Raw genomic sequence first — 18816 nt, 5'->3', positions numbered from 1 at the left:
ATGTGATGTAAGACTTTAACCCCTTATCGACATGTGACGTAAAACTACATCACATGCCGGGTGCGGGTGCATGGAGAAGGCTCATGGGCTGAGCCCTCTCCATAGCTGGTAAGTCTTTGCTTCAAATTTCTCCCATTTAACATTAGTATCATCATGTGACAGTATCTGATCGATCCCTGTCTATATCCTGTAGTGTAGCCCTGAATATCTGGAAATAAGTCTTCTTAAAATTCATTTTGGATTTTACCACATGTTTTTGCTTTTTACAGTTTAAGAGAAAAATAATTATGTTATGATCGCTGTTCCCAAGGGTTTCCCGGACACTGAGATTTTGGACCACAATGCACAATGCATCACCTCTTGTGGGATCTTTTACAAGCTGCACCATAAAATTATCCTGAAGAAAGTTGATAAAATGTCTCCCCTTCAGAGATGGAGAAGACCCCTGACCCCACTTTATAATTAGAAAATTAAAGTCTCCCATTATAACTACCGTCCCCTCCTGTGCAGCCCTCTCCATCTGTTTATATAGGTGGCCCTCTATTTCCTCAGAGATGTTAGGGGGTCTATAAATTACACCACATATAATTTACTCTAAGCTCTCCTGGCTTTGAATTTCAACCCACAAAGTTTCAGCCTCTTACACTCTTCTGAGACCACTGACTCATTCACAATCGCTTTTAAGTCTCTTCTGACATACACACATACACCACCTCCCCTCCTATTTGCCCTGTCTTTCCGAAAGAGTGTAAAACACACATATTAACAACCCAATCAAGTGATGCATCAAACCATGTCTCCGCTACACCAACAACATCTAACTGTTCCTCTAATACCAGAGCTTCAAGCTCACCCATTTTGCCTGTGATACTTCTGGCATTTGTGAATATACACTTTAATTTTCCACAGTTATTTCTCTGATTTAAAGTAATTTTACTGGTACATATATTCGCACTATTGTTTTCTAACTTGTGGATCTCCTTATCCACTGCCTTAGTCCCCCATACATCGCCCCCACTTCACCACCCACCAACATAACCTGCCCCCTCTCTGACCTGTCTAGCCCTTTTGTGTCTTCCTTTTCCTCCTCCCCCGATCCTAGTTTAAATACTCCGCCACCTCTGCTAGGATCTTCTCCGCAAGCACAGCAGCCCCCCTTCCACTTAGGTGCAAGTTATCTGCGGAAAACAGCTTTCAGCCCAATGAAAAGTCAGCCCATTGCTCTTGGATCCCAAATCCCTCTGCTCTACACCAGGATCTGAGCAATGCATTTAACTCCCTGAGCTCCCGCTGACTTCTCTGTGTAGCGCATGGCACAGGTAGTATTCCAGAGAATACTGCCTTGGAGGTCCTTCCCTTAAGCTTTAAACCTAATTCTTTAAAACTATTTTTCAGGCTCCTCCACCTACCATCATTGGTACCAACATGGTACCAGTCCATCTAGCCCTGCTGTATTTCCACTGACCTTCTCCAGAACTAAGAAGTCCTGATCCGTTCAGACAAAACAGAGGGCACAAGAAGTAGTTCTCTATCCCCGGAATGTGCACAGCTGGTCTCATGGACAGAAAAGAATGTCCTCAAAATAAGAGCAGACTGGCTGAGTGGCAATTTGGTCATTCCCCGCAGAATGGTCTCTGATCAAGGAAGTTTCGATCTAGTGGTCCAGAAAATGGGGTTTCCCCAGTTGGATCTAAAAAAGAAACAGGAGAACCCATTGATTTGGATGACCTCTCATTCAGCTGAGAAAACTGGTTTCAGTACGCAAGACAGCATATGTAACCCCCCAATTTTGATTTTGATATTGCTGCATTAAAAAACATGTGTGCTCATTGCCTTGGAGGTATCTTATAGGGAGTCAGTTTGCCAATCACTATCGCTAATTAATTATTTTCTGTCCAATTGGAGAACATAGCCTTAACCCATTCATTGCTGCCTTCGGACTACAGGAAACAAAAATTTTGGTGAGCAAATTTTCCTAATATTAGAAACCCCTTATATATCAACTCATTAAAATCTGCATCCCTCAAACTATGAAAAACAGCTTTTTGGAAGATTGTTAACCCCTTGAGATCTTCATAGTAATTGAATCAAAATGGAAGTGAAATTAAGAATGGTCCGATTTTGTCAGTATTACGTTCATTTAGCCCTGAAATTTACATATTTTCAAAAGATAAAAAGAGAATATCCATCTTAAAATTTGTTATGCAGTTTCTCCCGAGTAGAGAGACACCCAACATGTGGCCATTATTTGTTTTATGGGCACACATCAAGGGGCAGATGTAAAGGAGCGCCGTGAAGCTGCCAGAATTTTCGTTTCCTCATTGGCCCCTTTTGAAGGCTATAAAATTAAAAAAATGTCGTTATTGGGGCCATTTGACTGCATTTTTTTGCGGGATGAGATATTTTTTCCAGTGTTACCATTTTGGGGTTGGTATTCCCTATTGTATAACTTTTTTTGAAGGCAGAAGTAGAAAAGCATCGATTCTGTATTGGATTTTTAACTTTTTTTTTATTTTGTTCAAAGTATAGCCTAATAAACATGTGATCTTTATTCTATGGGTCAATATGATTATGGGGATACTATACTTAGATATTTTTTCTTACATTTTACAAAATTAGCAAAATAAAACCTAATGTGGGGAAAAGTCTATAATTTTTGCATTTTTGTCTTCCAAATGGCATAGCATTTTTATTTTTTTGGCTACGGTGATGATTGATGTCTTTTTTTTAGGGACATGTTATACTTTGCAACACTATTTTTCTGGGGTTCATATGTTTTTTTAATCACTTTTTATAGCATTTTTGTGGGATGATCGTTTATATGTGTATGGGGCTTATGGGCATTTGAATTAATTTATTAATTAATTAATTTTTTTTTAAGAACATTTTTTTGTTTACTTTTTTCTTAGCTCCACCATGGGACATGAACAAGCAATCATCTGATTGCTTGTTCATGACAATACCCTGCAATATTGATGCATTGCAGGGTATTAGCTCAGTCAGCCTAAGCCCATACAGGCCCTGATCGGACCACAGGCTGCCATGGAAACGATGGCTATAGATCAGTGATGGCAAACCTTTTAGAGACCGAGTGCCCAAACTACAAAAAAGACCCACTTATTTATCGTGCCTACACAGGAATTTAATTTGTGATTTATACTCCCTTCTCTGTCACTGTTTTCATTGATACCAGCCCCTGAGGACACCAATAAAGCAGAAAATAGTCCCAGGTAGAGCTGTCAATTTACAATAGCTCTGTGTACAGCAAGTCCTGGGCTGTCTGTGATTGCAGGAAGATACCTGGAGTCATCTCTGGTGATGGCCTGGGTGCCCACAGAAAGGGCTCTGAGTGCCACCTATGGCACCAGTGCCATAGGTTAGCCATCACTGCTATAGATGGTGGTTAATAAGTGTATTTTGGAAAGCGCAGGTTGAAAATTTCTACTCAAAACTCTATGATGTTCCCTACAATCAAAATATCTTCATTGTAAATGCGACAGTGCAGATTCCTTTAGCGGACATTCATACACACACACATACTCACATACAATTAGCTTTATATATTAGATATCACATTGGCAATGGTCTTACACCCAACACAGCATACACCCTACCAGAACTAACCCACAGAACAAAGTCAGAAGCCCAGCTCTGTCTTTGTATATTGGCTGACTTTCTGCAGCTTAGTTCTGCACCATTTAAAGAACAAAGCTATGTTCCTTTGCTCTGTTCTCTTCACAGATAGTTCCCATTAAAGTAAAGGATTGTCACTGGATACTGGTTATCAAACTCCTGCCAATATGATTTGAAGGACCTATACATCACCAATATTTTTAACCTGGGAATCACTGTTAATAATTAAACAGTAAAAGATACAGGTAATTTAAAAGGGTTTACTTTTTATATATTTCTATGTTGGCAAAGTGTGGCAAATATTTGTTGAAAATGTATGTTGAATAAAGGTTTGTTGAAAAAAGTCAGTCCCATTAATGAAGAGATATTATGATCTCTATATGTGTGAGACGTACTGTATAAGCAATGTATTTTCTACGGTTCTCCGCATTCTCTAGCAGAGTGTCCCTTTGAATGAAACCCTTTCTAAATATTAACATCTCTATTTTATATATACAGATATTACAATTACCTCTAGAGGGCACCATACACTATGAAATGACTAAAAATAGTGGGTCTATACCTGTAATTGTATTTTGCAACAATTTTATTATTTAGTTTAACAATGATTTCCATACAAAATGAAAAATAACCTTTTTGTCTTATTAACTACTTAATTTACTATATTTATAAAGCTATAGCTGCCAATCCTATGCCTCCATAGACAATACTTCCTACAAACATGTTGCATCCTCCAAACAACAGATCATCTCCACCTGTGAAGACCCTGATCTACATACAGTGATACAGCTTGGTACTTGATTCATACCTTCCAGGGGCATAACTAGGAGAGGCAAGGCCTTTTAGCAAACTTCTGAATGAAGCCCCTGCCCCTTCAGAAATATATATATATATATATATAGTGAAAATTTGCTCACCGAGATTTTTGTTTCCTGGAGTCCGAAGGCAGCACTGAATGGGTTAAGTCTAGGATCTCCGATTGGACAGAAGATAACAATTAATTAGCAATATTTATTGGCAGGCTAACTCCCTATAAGAAAACCCCAAGGCAATGAGCACATTTGTTCTTAATGTAGCAATATCAAAATTTATTGGGGGGGTTACATGTGCTGCCTTCGGACAACAGAAACCAAAATTTCAGTAAGCAAATTTTCACATTCCTGGTTGTCCTCAGGCAGAACTGAATGGGACATGAGAAGCAATAAAAGAAAAAGGGTGGGATAAACTTGAGGCAGCCGTACTAAGGACTCTTTTTCCGAAGGCCGTGCCTACCCCGGAGCCTACATCCAGCCTGGGGTGTTTTACAAAGGTTGAAGGGTTTGACCAGACTTCGGCTTTACATATCTGGTCCAGTGTAATCTGCGCCATTTCAGCCCAGGAAGATGCTGTTGATCTGGTTGCATGTGCTCTGAGATTTAATGGGGAAGGAATATCGTCCAGCTGGTAACATAGAGGAATGACACTTTTGATCCACCTTTCCAAGCTTGGTTTGAAAACCGGGCATTGTACGAAGGGTCAAACAATTGTCCATAATTCTCATGTATGTCTCTTTACAGGAGAAGTCCTGTATCTCACTTATTCTGGGAGCAGAGCAGTTGGCTACCAAAAATACAATTCTCCAGGAGAGAAGATGTAGGGCTATCTCCTGGATTTGCTCAAAAGGCTTCTGAGCGAAGTGTTTCTGGATAACCGTCAGGTCCCATGATGGAAGTGGAGAATAAACCAGGGGTTTGATTCTTTTAAGATAAGCAGGTTCACAGAAAAGACACCTCCCATGGTGGAATTTATGGCCGTAAAATGAACCTTCAATTTATTGAATTTCAATCCTTTTTTCAGGCCATCCTGAAGGAATTGTAACTGAACTGGAACTGCAGTAGTAGAGGTTTATTCATGGAGCACTGTCACGGGTGGTCCCACGATCCCCGACGCGGGTCGCGGGCTCACCCGTGCCTTCGGTCCCCCGCCAGCGCGCCGCAAGCGCTACTCACAGGTCCCGGCTCCTGTCCCGCCGGCATCGGCCCCGTCCGCGGATGCTCCGTCCCCTTCGGCTGTGCGCGCGCGTCACCGACAGCTAGGGCGCGCGCTCGCGGCAAGTTCTGCAAATTTAAAGGGCCAGCGTGCCACTAATTGGCGCTGGTCTTTCCCCCTTAAACTATTTAACCCTGCCTCTTCCTGTTACCCTTGCCGGATCTTTGTGCCTTGCGCCCTAGAGAAAGCTGTATTTGATGCCTTGTGCTGTTCTTGAGATTTCATGTTGTGACCCCGGTTCCGTTTCTGACTACGCTCCTTTGCCGCCTGTCCTGACCTGTTGCTACGACTCTGACTACGAACCTGTGCTGCCCGTCCTGACCTCCTGCCTGACCCCGACTACGAGATTGTCTGCCGATTCTGTACCTCGACCTTGGCTGCCACTGCAGACAAGTCACGCCTGTGGAACGACCTGGTGGTACCACGCCGCAGCAAGTCCAACCCGCTTTGCGGCGGGCTCTGGTGAAAACCGGGTGCCACTTAGACTCCGGTCCCAGGTAGTGGCTTGTGCCATCATCCGCAGTGGTTCAGAGGATCCACAACCTCTAAGCCTGACAGTAAGATCCGGCCATGGATCCCGCTGAGGTGCCGCTTCCTACTCGGCCGACTCTGGCTGCCATCGTGGGTCAACAATCCCGAGAGATTGTCGCTCAACGCCAACAGCTGGAACAGGTTACCGCCATGCTGCAGCAGCTTCTGGCCACCCAGCAGCAACAACAGGTTCCTGAGGCCGCTCCAGTGGCTCCCGCTACCCCGGCTACTCTTCCCGCCGATGAACCGAGGCTACGGCTGTCTATGCCCGGGAAGTATGATGGTGATCCCAAGTCTTGCAGGGGCTTCATAACCCAGTGCTCCCTGCATATTGAGTTGATGCCGTCTCAATTCATCACGGAACGATCCAAGGTGGCCTTCATCGTCAGCCTTCTCTCTGGTAAGGCCCTGGCCTGGGCTACTCCTCCCTGGGACAGAGGCGACCCGGTCACAGACAATCTCACTGCGTTTCTGGCGGAGAACCTGCACGGGCCTCTTCTGCTGAGACTGCCCTGTTGAATCTCCGCCAGGGGGGCTCATCCGTGGGAGAATATGCGGTCCAGTTCCGTACCTTGGCCACCGAACTCTCCTGGAGCGATGCGGCCCTGTCCGCAACCTTCAAGAAGGGACTTGCCTCTCATGTTAAAGACGCTCTGGCCGCCCGGGATCTGCCGTCTACCCTGGGTGGTCTTATCACCTTAGCCACCCGGATTGATGTGCGATTTACAGAGCGTGCCGAGGAATTACGCCTAGAGCAACCCCAAGTTCGCCCACGACGATTTCCTCGCCTGGCTCCTGCTTTTCAAAGACCGCTCCAGCCTCCTGATGGACCACCTGTAGAGGAGCCAATGGAGGTGGACAGGCTCAGACTCTCTACCCAGGAGCGTATCAGAAGGCGTCAGGGAAATCTCTGCTTCTACTGTGCCAGTCCTGAACACTTCCTGGGGTCTTGTCCTATCCGTCCCCAACCTCCGGGAAACGCCAGCACCTAGGGTTCTTGGGAGAAGCGTCCCTAGGTGTGAGCAAAGCTTCTCCACGTTTGATGATACCGGTGCTTCTCAGCGTGGGCACCGGCACCCAGATCCAGGTCTCTGCCTTCTTGGACTCAGGTTCCGCGGGGAACTTCGTGGATGCCGCCTTGGTCTCCCGGCATCACCTTCCTGTGGTCCGTCTTGAAAGGCCGTTGGTCATCTTCTCCGTCAGTGGACAAATCCTTTCTGACCCGGTCCACTACCGCACCAAGCCACTGTCCGTGCAAGTCGGTGTGCTGCACAAGGAGAGACTGTCCTTTTATGTGCTTCCACGTTCCACATCCTCCATCCTGTTGGGTCTACCATGGTTGCAGTTCCACGCACCCATTCTTGACTGGAAGACGGGGGAGATCCTTCGGTGGGGACCCGACTGCCAATCTCGCTGTGTGGATTTGCAAGCTGAGACGTTGCCACCTCAACGTCCCTACGACTGTCCTGTGGATCTGTTGCCGGGCACTTCTCCCCCACGGGGTCGTGTGTATCCGCTCTCAGTACCAGAAACCACAGCCATGTCGGACTATATCCAAGAAAATCTGCAGAGGGGATTTATACGTAAGTCTTCCTCTCCGGCTGGTGCAGGTTTTTTCTTTGTGACCAAAAAGGATGGGTCACTTCGACCATGCATAGACTATCGCGGTCTTAACAAAATCACGGTTAAGAACCGTTATCCGTTGCCATTGGTCACTGAGTTGTTTGACCGCCTTCGTGGAGCCAAGATCTTCTCCAAATTGGATCTTCGTGGGGCTTACAACCTCATTCGTATCTGCCAAGGGGATGAATGGAAGACCTCTTTTAATACCCGTGATGGACACTTTGAGTACCTGGTGAGTACCTGGTGATGCCGTTCGGACTCACCAGCCGTCTTTCAGGAGTAATGCACCAGCCGTCTTTCAGGAGTTCGTGAATGACATCTTTAGAGACTTGCTTTATGTCTGTGTGGTGGTCTCTCTGGACAATATCCTCGTGTTTTCTCTGGACCTTGAGACCCACCAAGTCCAAGTACGGCAAGTACTCAGTCGATTAAGGACCAATCGTCTCTATGCCAAGCTCGAGAAGTGTCTGTTCCATCAGCAGAGTATTCCATTTCTCGGCTATGTCATCTCGGACAAAGGTCTCCGTATGGATCCTGCCAAGCTGTCGGCGGTTCTTCAGTGGCCTCGCCCAGTGGGACTGCGCGCTATACAGCGATTTCTGGGCTTATTACCGCCAGTTCATCCCAGATTTCTCCTCTCTGGTGTCTCCAATTGTGGCGCTTACCAAGAAGGGTGCCAATCCCCGACTCTGGCCTTCGGCAGCTGAGGAGGCCTTTAAGAACTTAAAATCTTTGTTTGCCTCGGCTCCAGTCCTGGTGCGTCCCGACATTGAAAAGCCTTTTCATCTGGAAGTGGATGCCTCCTCGGTAGGGGCCGGAGCAGTACTCACGCAGAAGGGTCCCAAAGGCCGCACAGTCACCTGTGGATTCTTCTCCAAGTCTTTTTCCTCCGCAGAGAGGAATTACGGTATAGGAGATCGAGAATTATTGGCGAACAAGCTTGCCCTGGAAGAGTGGCGTTATCTCCTGGAGGGAGCTCGGTTTCCAGTCAGCATCTATACAGACTACAAAAACCTCCTCTATCTCCAGACTGCTCAGCGACTCAACCCACGCCAAGCTCGCTGGTCACTCTTCTTCGCCCGGTTCGATTTTCTCATTCATTTCCGTCCGGCCAAGAAGAACATCAAGGCTGACGCCCTTTCTCGTGCCTCGGATGTCATTGGGGAAGAAACGGTTCCTCGTCATGTCATCTCTCCTGACCGACTTGTACTGGCCGCGCCAGTGGATCTTCGTCTATTACCTCCTGGCAAGACATACGTTTCCCCCTACAACTATTTAACCCTGCCTCTTCCTGTTACCCTTGCCGGATCTTTGTGCCTTGCACCCTAGAGAAAGCTGTATTTGATGCCTTGTGCTGTTCTTGAGATTTCCTGTTGTGACCCCGGTTCCGTTTCTGACTACACTCCTTTGCCGCCTGTCCTGACCTGTTGCTACGACTCTGACTACGAACCTGTGCTGCCCGTCCTGACCTCCTGCCTGACCCCAACTACGAGATTGCCTGCCGATTCTGTACCTCGACCTTCCCTGCCACTGCGGACAAGTCACGCCTGTGGAACGACCTGGTGGTACCACGCCGCAGCAAGTCCAACCCGCTTTGCGGCGGGCTCTGGTGAAAACCGGGTGCCACTTAGACTCCGGTCCCAGGTAGTGGCTTGTGCCATCGTCCGCAGTGGTTCAGAGGATCCACAACCTCTAAGCCTGACAAGCACCACTTCCAAAATCCACTGATAAACTTTCAGAGTTTTGGTTTTCTAGAAGTAGATAATGTATTCCTTACTTCCTCTGAAAATCCTGATTTTCTCAGTTGCCCCCTTTCAGCTTCCAAGCCGTAAAGTGAAGATGGTCCAGGTTTAGGTGAAGGAGACCGTTCTGGTATAACAGATCCTTGCAGAGGGGCAATTTCCAGGATTTTCCCTCTGACCTGGCTAGGAGCAGAGAGAACCATGACCTTCTTGGCCCATAGGGTATTATGGCCAGCGCAAGCATTTTCTCCCTCGATTTTTTGAGGAACCTTCGGAATGAGCCGGTAGGGTAGAAACACGTACTGGAACCAGTTTTCTCAGCTGACTGAGAGGGAATCCACAGGGAGCGGAATATTGGAAGTTTTGCTTGTCACCATCAGATGCATCTGGGGTAACCCCATTTTCTGGACCACTAGACTGAAAACTTCCTTGTTTAGAGACCATTCTGCAGGGAATGACCAGATTGCGACTCAGCCAGTCTGCTCTTATATTCAATACTCCTCTGAGATGGATTGCTGAAATAGTCTGGATATTCTTTTCTGCCCAAGAGATCAGCTGGATACATTCGAAGGATAGAGAACTGCTCCCTAGCCCCCTGTTTGTTTATATAAGAGACTACTGTTAGATTGTCTGAACGGGTAAGGACTTCTTGGTTCTGGAGAAGACCTTGGAAGTACAGGAGGGTTAGATGGACCGCTTTCAGCTCCTTCAGATTTGATGGTTCTGTTCTGGAGAGGACTATTTTCTCTGAGCTACCCTATGTGAGCTTTTGCCCGTGGCACTGCATCCATGGGTAGCACCCCTAAAACAGACATTCCCTTTTGGATTGTTGATCTTGGAAGAAAAAAACTTTTTTTTTCTTTCTCTCTCTTCAGACTGATGGCTCTGGCAGATAAGGAGAGGGTATCATCGCAGAGTTGATAATGAACCCCAAGAACTTCTGGCAGTGGACAGGATCTTCCTGTTTATGTAGGGCAGCACGGTGTCTCAGTGGCCAGCACCACAGCCCCGCAGCGCTCAGGACCTGATCCAAGTCCCATCCAAGTCAACACCCGCAAAGAGCCTGCATGCTCCCCCAGGGCTCGTGTGGGTTTCGTCTGGGTCCCCCGCTTTCCTCCAACACTCCAAAACACACTGGCAGGTTGACTAGACTTTGACCCCCATTGTGGACAGGGATCGATCCGGCAAGCTCCATACAGCGATGCGCAATCCGAGTGCGCTATACAAACAAAGAACCATTATTATTATTCGTATTATTAGAAACCCATGGTCTTGAAGGCTTTCAGGACCACAGTTAGGTTTTGTTTTATCAAGTCCTCTGTCTGGGAGCCAGTCCTCCAAGTATGGTACCACATGAACTCCCTGGATTGTAAGAAAGGCTGAAAGTACAACTGCGACCTTTGTGAAGACTCTGGGCACAGAATGGGAGGCACTTGAACTGATAATGAAGGACTACATCTTTCTGTTGAATGGCTACTAGCAGGACTCTCCTGTGGCTCTGAAGGATTGGAACGTGAAGATATGGATCCTTCAGATATATTGTTGCCATTACATTAAACAATTTTCTGCAATTATCATGACAGCTGTCTGAAATGACTCTATCTTTAATCTCTCTTCACCAAATATTGGTTGAGATAGATGAGGTCTATCACAAACATTTAACCGCCGGTCTTTGGTACTGAAAAGACCCTGGAAAAAATGCCTGAACCTTATAGAAAGAAACTGGTTCAAACTTTGGAGACCGTTCCTGGATGAGATCCGGAACAACCTGAGAGGAGGAAAAATTGAGGTAAAACCTGTCTGGAGGAAAACTCTTCAGCTCTATTGCATAACCTCTAACAATTAGAGAGGTGAAACAGGTGTCTGACGAAGTCTGAGCCCAGACGTGGGCAAAGAGGGGCAATCTTACTCCGACCTGTACAGGCCCGGCACCAGGAATCATTCCTAGAAGATTCAGGCTGAGATTTCATTGACTGACAGCAACACCCTCTGTTATTCCTCCAGTCAAACCTGAAATTCCTCTTGAATTGAGACGATTTTGGTTCTCTAGGATAAGGATAAGGATTGGACCTAGGAAAATGATGATTTATCGTCATTAAGACCTTTGAGAATTTCTTTCAGTTGTGAAAGGCTGAAAAGGAAAATAGCAAAAATTAGATTTAACAGGAATATCACCCAGCTAAAGCTTAATGCATAAGAACCTAGATTAGCTGAAGCTATAACTGCATCACACAGAGAATACAGACGCAGATTACCACATAGGAAGGTCTCTCAGGAGGTCACCTCCTGGTATACCATCTTGGATATCATTAGTCAGCTGACTGAGCCATATTAAGTGCGATCACGCCACAGGCACAGAGGATACAGCAGATTTACAGAAATTCACAGAGTGTAAAATCGTTTTCTGCAGGTGTCCATCTTGCTATACAGAGGATCTCTTAGCAGAGCGGACCTTGGGAACCGACTCCATTTAGCAGACACTTGAGAATCTAATTTATAGACCGTTATAAATCTGACACCAGGGTCTGACTTTTTGTCAGGTTTTTAAATTATGATAAGTAGAGATAACAAAGTGTCCTGATGAGATTCTGCAGTCTCTATAACTGCCCTGATATCAGTCTGCCCTGGAATCAGTCAGTAAGGATGACTCCTCTTGCAGTGGGGAACACTCCTCACAAAACTCAGCCTCACAATCATCAGGCAGCAGCTGCTGACATGTTACACCTGTGTATGAACTTTCTGGAGCTATTTCTCCCTTCAGTAGCATCTAGAGCAAAAGACACAGACATTACCATCTGCACGTAACAGGTATATAACAAGTATACAACAGGCACAAGGAGTTCAGGAGTCATCACTTACTTTACCCATGGGTAGACTCTGCTGCCTGGCGAGTGCTACCCACGCCGCACGCTTACCTTGTTACACAACACCTTGCGTTACCAGAACTCCCTGCACATGAGCAGATCAGCACCGCAGCAACCCGGAAATCGAGAAACACATTGTGCGCCCTGTGCATAACCAACGGGTCCGTCGGCACTGGCGCACAAGAGAGCCCGGCAATGGAGACCCCAACCAATGTTGGATGGAAGGCGGAGAAGCCCAGGCACGAGGTAAACGGCTTAAACACAGGGAACATTTGCATAGAATAACATAGTTAAATGTACCGCAAAGATGACGTCCTGTGTCGTGCAGGGACCCTGTACACACACGTGGGTTTGCAACAGGCTACTTAATAGTAGCAGTCCCAAAGGCAAGGGCACCCAGGCCTGAGGATGACCAGGAAATATATATATATATATATTTGTATACTCATGCATTTATGTACTCTTACACACATACACCCATGTATGCACCCTACACAAATGTGTACACTGATATATACATGTATACACATACACAGATCTGTCCAATTCAGTTGCAAAACAAGCAGATGCTGGGCCCCATAGTAGACCTTTGATTGGGTCCCCCTTCCCTTTAAAAAATAAATACATATTTACACAATTACAATCATTTTTACACTGTACACGTGTCTACACATTTATACATTTATACACTTACAGTATATAAACATCAAATTTACAACATATACAACATACACACACATATACAGTATATATACACACATCCAGTATATACAACATGCATACAGATAGGCGTTTATGTAATTCCTCCAATGTTGGAGCCAAGCTCGCCTGTTTTCTTCAGTGGGGGATGCTACGAAAGCCGCCTCTAGGTTGCTACTGCTTTTAGCCAGCTCCTCTTCCTCCCTGGCAGCGGAGCATTTAATGTGTGAGATGGCAGATTGCACTTGCAGTGCTTCCCAATAGTAACTATAATCATTATTAGGGCAGTTATACAGAATATAGTCATCTAGTAATGCTGGGGTGGGATGTTGGTCGCCTATCAGGTTTAGCCAAAATGGTGTAGGGGCAGGTGGTCCACCGATGTTAGTGGCAAACAGGCCTTATTATTCCCGCAGATGTAATCTATACGAGACAAAGATTCCCTACCCGGAGTATAGCATGTGAATTCTTTGATCCCTGGATGCGCCATAGGTACAACCAGCCCATCTCAGCAAGAAAACTAGCTAGAAGCGAGGGGCGATGACTCTGTGGGGCAGGATTTGGACCATGGAATCTATCTATGGATGGATCTAACGTGGTATTCCAGTCCCCCATACAAATGGTCAAGGAACCGGGGTAGCCAGATGCAAATCGAGCCGCCTCATATAGAAGTGATAGGCCTGAAGGGATATATAAACAGGCTGCGGATATATAAACACAGAATGACATATGATACGCAATTTATCCAGGCTTGAGTGAACACATATCTCCCCCCCCCCCGGATCCACTAGGACAGAGCCCAACTCCCACCTGACCATTCTATGGACCAGTAGAGACACACCTCGAGAATGCGTTGAGAGTGTCGCATGTGCCGACCACTGGACCCAAGGGCGGTCAAGTCTGGCTGATTGGCCGGAGGCCATATGTGTTTCCAGCAGGCAGATTAAATGTGGGTTGTGAGCCCTTATGGAAGAAAATATTAAATTGCGTTTGCAAGTGTCTCACATACCTCTGACATTCCACGTCAAGACAGATAAGGACATTTGCGTGCTACCGACTAACTAACTAGAAACAAGTGAAGGGAGACCGCTGCTGGACATAAGTTCCCTGCTCTGCCATAGACGATCAGAGGTAAACAAAGATGGCGGCACCCTTCCGCAGCAGGGCCGCCATCTTGGTACACCTCTGATATCCAGTATCCTGACACCACGAGGGCAGGGAAGGAGATTGGCACGCATGGGGGGATTAAGCATTGAAATCCTGTAGCGTATATAAGCTCCGCCTTCCTCCCACTATGCGCATCCCGAACTCCTTCCATGTCTCCCTCCTGAAACCTGTCATCTTGAACCACTTCTCTCAGCAATCTCCTGCTCCAGAGGCTGACTCCAATGACATCTACGAGGTTAAAGAGGTACTGCACATGAAGACTGTGAGAGGTAAGCGGTTCTTCCTTGTTGGCTGGAGGGGATTCGGGCCTGAGAGCCTGAAGAAAATATTCTGGACCGTAGTCTCCTCCAAAGATTTCTTCAGACCAAGAAGAGGGGGAGGCCAAAAGTGGGGGTACTGTCAAGGGTACCCCTGCGATCCACATCTCGGATGGCAGGCACACCCATGGAACTCCGGTCCCAACTCACTCCGCGTTCCTGCTCCTGTCCTGGCCGGTCCGAGGTGTCGGCTTGTGTCATTGTCCGTGATGGTCCAGGGGGTTCACTAACCCTGAATATAAAATGAATGTACTGTTGCACAAAAATGGTAATTTATAGATCACCCCCCATTTTGTTTTAACCCTTATAAAATACCTAAACAGTTAATAAACTTCTTAAAAGTGCTTTTTCATACGTTGAGGGGTGTAGTTTCCATAATGAGGTAATTTACGAGTCTTGATATTACTTAAGCCTCTCACAGTCAATTGAAAGTTGAGTAAGTGCCTCTAAACACAGGTTTTGGCGATTTTCCAAAAAATGTGAAAAACCACACCCACTTATAACATTCTAGAAAAATGAGTGGATGCTTAAAGAAACATGCCAAAATACAGCAGACATTTGGGAATTGTAAGTTATGAATTAATGTGTGTGCTGTGACCATCTGCTTGAAAAATAGTGACTTTAGAAGTTTGAAAATGGAGAATTGAAATTTTTGCCAAATTTCTGGTTTCTTTCATAACTAAACACAAACAATATCATACTAATTTAAATTACAATTTATCAAGCGAAAACAATCTCAAAATCTTCTGGATATGTTAAAATGTTACGAAGCTATAACCAGTCTTGAAGGAGTTCAAATATTATTATCCAGCTTCCAAATAAAGTTATGGCTTTTAAAACATAAATGGAAAATGAGAGGTTAATGTTACTAAGAATTACAGCGTTGTACTGTTGCATTTTTTGACTGCTGACAGTGCACATGACTCTTCAGTTCAGTTGGAAGTTTACTATCACATGTAATTTTCCCTCCTCCCAAATTTACTGGAGGTGTCATATTCTCTATCTGTCATGCTAAGCACGCAGCTAAGTAAATATAGCATGCCCTCAACTAGTCTTGATTATACCAGTTCTGTCTGACTGTGTCACAGATAGAAACCACCAGCAATACATTGCTAGATGACACCTGTGAGGCTCTTGATCAGCTAGAAGAAAATGTACCTGTAAGGTCAGTGTCCTTGGCCGATCTTAGGTATGAACCAAACTTTTTAGCCACTTAATATTGAACAGTGATGGTTAAAAACAAATAAGTGGCAATTAGTTTTTATGAATGGTAACTATTTTGTAATACATGCCAAGTACCTGCTTAATAGCAATTATACAGTTAAATGTCAGTTTACCACAAAATAGTTTTTTTTTCCATATCTTTCAGATGAAAGGCATCATTTCTGTAATAACTCATGCTTTATCTGTTCACTGTGTATAACTAAAGTGTACACAGCACTGGGCACTGTAGACACTGTAAATAAAGTGATCACCAGGCTGTCTGGTTTCTTGCACTATGCTTTGAGACTTTATTTTGTTGCAGTTAAACCATTTTTTTTTTCAATTGAGACAAAAAAGTTGCAAAAATAGTACAAAAAACAGAGAAAATTCCCCTTCCCCATATGTTTATATATATATTACTTAATTTATTTATTATTATATGCATTCTATTGAAATGGGGGTATATTGATTTACAACATGCTGCACAACTGTATTCTAGTAAATTGTGATTATACTGCTTATCTATAACATGCCTCCATGGAACTGTAGTGCATATTGCAAAATGACAGGCTTGGAAGTCTCTGAGAGACTTCAGGCTGTCATAGCCACCAATCAGCACTCAGCCAACCTTTTTACTGCGGTACTTAAGCCATGGGCTACATTAAACAGCTATAGCAGTTATCAAAGGAGTTTGCAATCAAGCTTTATTGTTTATCTTGGTTCTTATGAGAATCCAACATTTTTAAAATCCAATTGTCACGGAGATAAAAAAAAAATTTGGCTGGGGTTATAATGATAAAACATACAGTTCCGACTTACATAAGAACAAACCTACAGAACCTATCTTGTACATAACCTGTACATAATTGCCTGTATTTCATGAGGTACCCAGGGGTGTATGCCATCCAGTGATTTATCTATTATAGTGGTTTTTTGCTGGCATTCAAAAGAGAACATCCATTATACTGGGTCACATTTACTGGGTAAAGACAGTTGAGAATATGAAATTCAACAGATTGGCCCTTTCGTCTTCTCCGTCCACCATGGCCCCGAGTTTATTCCTCAGAGGACCCACACTCTTCATTTTTAGTTTTTTCTCATTTTTATATTTGAAAAATAATTTGATTACTTTTACTTTCATAGTATCATAGTATTTAAGGCTGGAAAAAGACGCAAGTCCATCAAGTCCAACCTTTAAGAATTAAATAAATGTTTTATCCCCATAACCCGTGATATTTTTTCCAGAAAGGCATCCAGGCCTCTCTTGAACATGTACATAGAGTCCGCCATAACAACCTCCTGCGGCAGAGAGTTCCACAGTCTCACTGCTCGTACAGTAAAGAACCTTTGCCTATGTTAATGGTAAAATCGCCTCTCCTCTAGGCGTAGAGGATGCCCCCTTGTCCTGGTCACAGGCCTAGGTATAAAAAGATCTTTGGAGAGATCCTTGTACTGTCCGTTCAGGTATTTGTACATTGTAATGAGGTCTCCCCTCAGTCGTCTTTTTTCTGAACTGAATAATCCCAAATTTTGTAATCTGTCATTGTATTCTAATCCCCCCATTCCCCTAATAATCCTGGTTGCTCTCCTCTGCACCCATTCCAGCTCTACTATATCCTTTTTATACACTGGTGCCCAAAACTGTACACAATATTCCATGTGTGGTCTGACCAGGGATTTGTATAAGGGCAAAACTATGTCTTTATCATGAGAATCTATTCCTCTCTTGATACATCCCATAATTTTATTTGCTTTAGCAGCAGCCGCCTGGCTCTGGTCACTAAAATTAAGTTTACCATCCACCAATACCCCTAAGTCCTTTTCAGCTCCAGTTTTACCAAGTATTGACTGTTTAGAACATAATTATACTTTTTGTTTCCATGGCCCAAGTGCATAACTTTACATTTATCTACATTAAACCTCATCAACCATTTCTCTGCCCACTCTTCAAGCTTCCACAAATCCCTCTGTAATGCTAAACTATTGACCTCAGTATTTATTACTTTACACAGCTTAGTATCATCTGCAAATATTGAAACTTGACTATGTAAACGCCCTACAAGGTCGTTAATAAAAATATTAAAAAGAAGTGGCCCCAATACTGACCCCTGTGACACTCCACTGGTAATGTCAACCCAATCTGAGAATTTGATATGCAAACAGTTGTGATCCCGTTCCAGCAGAGATTAAAGGAAACGGTGGACAAGTTTGAAAAAGAAATTATAGATGGTAAAAAAAGCAAATTTGTGAGGTACAAAAAAGATTATGACTTTAAAAAAGCATACAGATGGACACACACTGGCAACAGACGGGTAGTCATTAGAGGCACAAACAAACAGCAACAGCAAACATTAGAAAAAACCACAAATGTGAATCAAGCAGATTCAATGTCCAGCGATTTTTTTTATCAACGGACACCAGCGACCAAGAAATTGGTCGAGAGGCAATAAATTCCAAAAAAAGAGGAGCCAGACACAGAGATCACTCACCAGTCTCACGACAACAGAAACGAACATACAAACGATAGATGGAAAATGTGATCCCTCAAAAGAAGACAACGATCAGACACTACAAATCATCAATTTATCTACACATGTCTTAACAGCAGAAGAAAGGTCGGTTTTGCAAAAAGGCTTAATGTTTTCACCCATGAACTCTCTGGATAAATTCACTGTAATTAAAGACCTGTATTTATTTTGCAGACAGCTTACTTTTAAAGCATTGTACCACCAACCAACATTACTAGAAGGAGTTCCAATGGAAGACAGACAGGTACTTCTTGATTTATTGGAGCTACTGAGGGAAAATGAAGACCTAGAAACAGGTAGAAAAAGATTTCCGAGCAAATTACCTTCACAGGCCACTCCGTCTCTGGGCCTATGCCCAGCAGTCAATATTTTTTTCAATTTGGTCAGCAGAGACATCCAGAAACTACCAGTGGACAGATGTAGACGAAACAACCTTACAAAAGCGGAACAACAAGCTGTGCGCCAATTAAAACAACTGGAT

Source organism: Engystomops pustulosus, chromosome 1 (genome assembly GCF_040894005.1).
Source record: "Engystomops pustulosus chromosome 1, aEngPut4.maternal, whole genome shotgun sequence".
Taxonomy (NCBI): Eukaryota; Metazoa; Chordata; class Amphibia; order Anura; family Leptodactylidae; genus Engystomops; species Engystomops pustulosus.
The sequence above is the reverse complement of the archived record's forward strand: the minus strand, read 5'-3'. Positions refer to the sequence as shown.